Genomic DNA, 4,757 nt, shown 5'->3' with positions numbered 1-4,757 from the left:
TGATGAAGATGAATTTGTGGCTACTTCATGCATTCCTCTAATGACAATAGCATCACCTTTGGCACTAAATTGCTGGGAGTTTGAAGCCATCTTCCCAATTAAATTTCTGGCTTCAGCAGGGGTCATGTCTCCAAGGGCTCCACCACTGGTAGCATCTATCATACTTCTCTCCATGTTACTGAGTCTTTCATAAAAATATTGGAGAAGAAGCTGCTCAGAAATCTGGTGGTGAGGGCAACTGGCACATAGTTTCTTAAATCTCTCTCTGTATTCATATAAGCTCTCTCCACTGAGTTGTCTAATGCCTGAAATATCCTTTTTGAGGGTCGTGGTCTTGGAAGCAGGGAAAATTTTTTCTAAGAATACTCTCTTGAGGTCATCCCAGCTCGTGATGGACCTTGGAGCAAGGTAATATAGCAAGTCCTTTGCCACTCCCTCTAAAGAATGAGGAAAAGCCTTCAGAAATATGTGATCCTCCTGGACATCTGGGGGTTTCATGGTGGAGCAGACAATATGGAATTCTTTCAGATGTTTGTGCGGGTCTTCACCTGCAGGGCCATGAAACTTTGGAGCAAATGGATCAGTCAAGCTTTAAGAACATATGGGACATCCTCATCAAGGTATTGGATGCACAAGCTTTCATTGGTGAAATCAGGTGCAGCCATTTCCCTTAGAGTCTTCTCACGGGGTGGAGGTTGTGCCATGTTCTCAAAATGTTCAAAACTATAATGCTCAAAATCACCAATAACAGAATGCTCAGGATGCTCAAAAGGTACTAAATGATGTCTAACTAATCAATGAAATGTCCTATCTATCTCAGGATCAAAGGGTTGTAAGTCAGATGGATTGCCTCTAGTTATACACTATATTCAGCATGCACAACTAGTTGTCTTTTTATGCAAGTAACAATGTAGGTTTGAACTACAGCTACCATTGAATGATATCCAAATGACTTGAAATTTTGTGAGAAACCTTATAAAATGATGAGAAGATAGCACAAAAAATTTCAAACGAAAATTCAAAGTCTAACTATAGAAGCTAAAAATGATAAGTTAAGAAAAATAAGAGAATAATACTTGGAAAATAAAAAACTTTTGACAAAATCGCAATTTTTGGAAGAAGGAGACCTCAATCGGCCTATGGCAGGCTGCCACAGCATGGGAAAATTTTTTCTACCCCAAATACATATATAATAATAGCGATTCTGATAATCGGAGCAAAAGTTATGACCGTTTGAAGTTTTCACAAAAATCAAATTTGCTACTTTTCGGGAACTTTCAAATCTGACCAAACTAAGGGCTCCAACTATTTTTCCCACAAAATATGGATCAAAAGAAGTGACCACAAAAAAAATTCAGCTAAAAATAATAACTATAGCTACCAAAACAAAAAATCCCAATTAATTCAGCAAGGGTGGTCTCTAAAATCCGTCACTAAGGGATTTCCACTACTACCCTGTTTCCAATTCAACAAAAGTGGTCGCTAAATCCGTCGCAAAGCACTATTCACAGCAAACACAAAAACTGAAACAGGGGAAGCACTGAACAGAAAAACTAAAACAAAACATCACACTAAACAAAATAACAAGACACTAAACAACACTTAACGCAACACGAACACAACACACGAAAGCATAAAACAACTAAACATAAAACATGAATCACTAGCTATTATGAACCTTTGGACACTGCTCCCCGGCAACGGCGCCAAATTTGATCTAGGTTGTACCCGAATCAAATAAACATTAAAATGTAGTAACTAGGAAGTGATCCTAGGTCGTTTCCCAACGAGCAATGATACACCAAATGTTCATAACAGATAGTAGGAAAATAGTAACGAATGGGGGGGGGGGGGTTGTTTGCTTTTGTAAATTTAACAACGAATAGATGTGAATTAGAAAATATCATAATTAAAAAGCGTTGCTTCCCCTTGATTCACAAGCAAGTCTCTTATCCTAGGTTACGAGAGTTTATCCTTTATCAGTTCAACCACTTAATCCAACCCTAAATTAAATTACTAAGCGAAATTTAACATAAGGCATTCATTATGTGATTAAGCAACACATACACCAATTAATCATAAACGATCATTAAGCATGAACGTAAATTAAGCATAGAGACAATTAATCAAGCACTAAGCATGCATGAATTAATAGCAACAAATTCAGAGTAATTAGTGAAGAGGAAAAAACTGAACAGAATTTAATAGTAATAATAGAACATCAAAGAGAACTGTGCTTGATACTCAAGAGAAAAAAAATGTTGGAGACTTAGCCTTCCATAAATCAATAGAGAACGAAATTATGGATTGAAGAACAAAATTTTATTGCTGAAACGAAAAGTAAAAACTGGAATTGCAAAATGAAAAAATGTCTATAAGAAGAGAAGCCTAGAACTAAAAACGAAAACAGGAGAGAGAGAAGAGAGGGCCTAAACTAGAACCTTGGTGATGTTATATAGTTTTCCAGCCCCAAAGCTTACAAATTTGTTTTAAATCCAAGCCCATAAAAAAAATCAAATCAAATCTAGATAAGATAAGATCTAGATGAAATAATATCTAGATGAGATCAAATCTAAATAATATCTAGATAAGATAAAGTCTAGATAAGATAAAATTTTGTAGAATAAAATAGTCTGCCCTCTTCAAGTCCAAGCCCAATTCTGGATTCAAGCCCAATGCTTCATTAATTCCTGAAATTAGATTAAAAACATCAAATTAGCTGAATGGGCCCAAATAATAAAATTGCCTAATTAATTTGACAATTAAGACTAATCAGTACTTAAAATGGTGCAAAAAGGGTTAAGAAATAGGAGAAAATAATGGCACATCAGAGGGTCTCTTGTTGTAAAGAAATCTGAACACAAAGGAAGGGTTTGTAGAAGCAAGCTTCATGGTGATGAATCAAGTTGATTCAAGTAGTTTTGATAATGACAAAGATGATGACAAAAAGCCCAAAGAATGATTTCAAGAATGATTCAACAAGTTCAAGATCAAGTAATCAAGAAGATTCAAGAATCAAGAGAAGATTGATTTCAAGATTCAAGAGATGATGAATTCAAGATTCAAGAGAAGAAATCAAGAAGACTTCACAAGGGAAGTATTGAAAAGATTTTTCAAAAAACAAACTCTCATCTCACACAAGTCTATAACATTAATCTAAACTCGCTCAAACTGGTTTTACGATGAAAACTCCATCGAATCAAAATTTGACTCCTCAACACCCAATTTACCCTAGAAATGGCTCTTGCCTTCACTTTGGTCACTCATCTTCCTCCTTTGCACAGCCCAAGCTTTTCCACAAGTCCTAAATGAAATTTCAAACTAGGATCAACTCACTTTAGCCTCCAATTACCACTAAATCCAGCTTTAGCTTTTCAAATCCTTAAAGCATCACACTTTTCCACTCATATCACTACATTCTCACTTTTTAACCCTAGGTTAACTCTACCCTTCATCTCTATGAATTTTCCATCAGAAATTTCAGCACACAAACATCACAAAGCATCATTATAAAACCCTAAAACAGAATGGGTAATCTTGACTCACACCAAACATGACAAGTTTAGCATGCTTTCAACAAATTCCTTCACAAATAACTACCATAAGGCATAAACCTAGTAAAACTACCCATCATATCTCCCAAAACCCAATACCCACGAAAATTTATGTGAGAAAATGTCTACCCAAACCTGAAATTTGAAGTCCCACAATGTAGAGGTGCGCTTCACGACTCCGAAAATGGCTTCCTTTCGCGATTTGGAGCAGAACTGGTGAACAAAGGTTGGAGCTTTGATGGAGCTTCAATGGTGAGGAAGAAGAAGGGAATAGCAACGTGAGAGAGAGAGGGAGAAAAGCTTCTGAACTTTTGGGCTGAGTGAGGAGAGAGAACATGGCTTTGTGTTTTAAGAAAAGGCTTTTCTCTTTTTTAAAAAAAAAAGATGTGCCACATGTCTTCTTTTGAGTGGAGCAAAAAGGGGCCCACTTTTTCTCTAGATGTGACTCATACTCAGTCACAAGAAGAGAAAAATTTGACCTTTTGAAATGCTAAAATCCTGCCTCGATTTGCATGCCGTTTCTCTGGTTCCAGTCCCTCGCGTTTCTCTGCACCCGTCGGGGCCAGTTTTCGAAAGTAGGCAATATATATATATCAAAACGCTCAGAATGAAACCCCGAGCATGGTTCAGATGTTGGTTTTGTTAAATTTTAAGTTGCATGCAAAATGATAATTTTTAGACTAATTAATTGAGAATTAACCTATAATTATCCAGTTATGAATTTCTCTTTGTTAATTAGCCTAATCCGCATATCTTTCCCCCAATATACCTACTTCTACCAGGATATATATATATATATATATATATATATATATATATATATATATATATATACACTGAATAATACTTATATATAATCATTCAAAATGCATCGTTTACAAAATCCCGGGTAGAAATTTCCAGGATTTCACAGTAATCGATTACCATTACGTGTAATTGATTACACAAGAACAGATAGCCTGTAATCGATTACCAGAAGGCTAAGTGGTACTGTAATCGATTACCAAACCTTGTAATCAATTATATAATGCCATCTTCTATAAATACTCACGTAAACCAGTCACGCTGTGTAGCCAAACTCCTCTCGACGGGTCTCTTCTTCCCTAATCTTCAAACCTTCATATCTCCCTCAATTCTTAACCAAATCACGTCCCACAAAGCCCAATGTTCATATTTTCACTCCTCTTTTGATTCCACCGATTG

At 36.0% G+C, this 4,757-nt stretch overlaps 1 non-coding gene across 1 annotated transcript; it reads left to right on the top strand.

The window, feature by feature from the left end:
• Positions 1 to 220: 220 nt before the first annotated feature.
• On the top strand, positions 221 to 327 carry LOC113001073 (small nucleolar RNA R71). The gene has a single exon (XR_003266403.1). It is a non-coding gene; the product is annotated as a small nucleolar RNA R71 (small nucleolar RNA).
• Positions 328 to 4,757: the final 4,430 nt, after the last annotated feature.

Source organism: Glycine max, chromosome 2 (assembly GCF_000004515.6).
Source record: "Glycine max cultivar Williams 82 chromosome 2, Glycine_max_v4.0, whole genome shotgun sequence".
Classification (NCBI taxonomy): Eukaryota; Viridiplantae; Streptophyta; class Magnoliopsida; order Fabales; family Fabaceae; genus Glycine; species Glycine max.
This window is presented reverse-complemented; position numbering and strand designations above follow the sequence as displayed.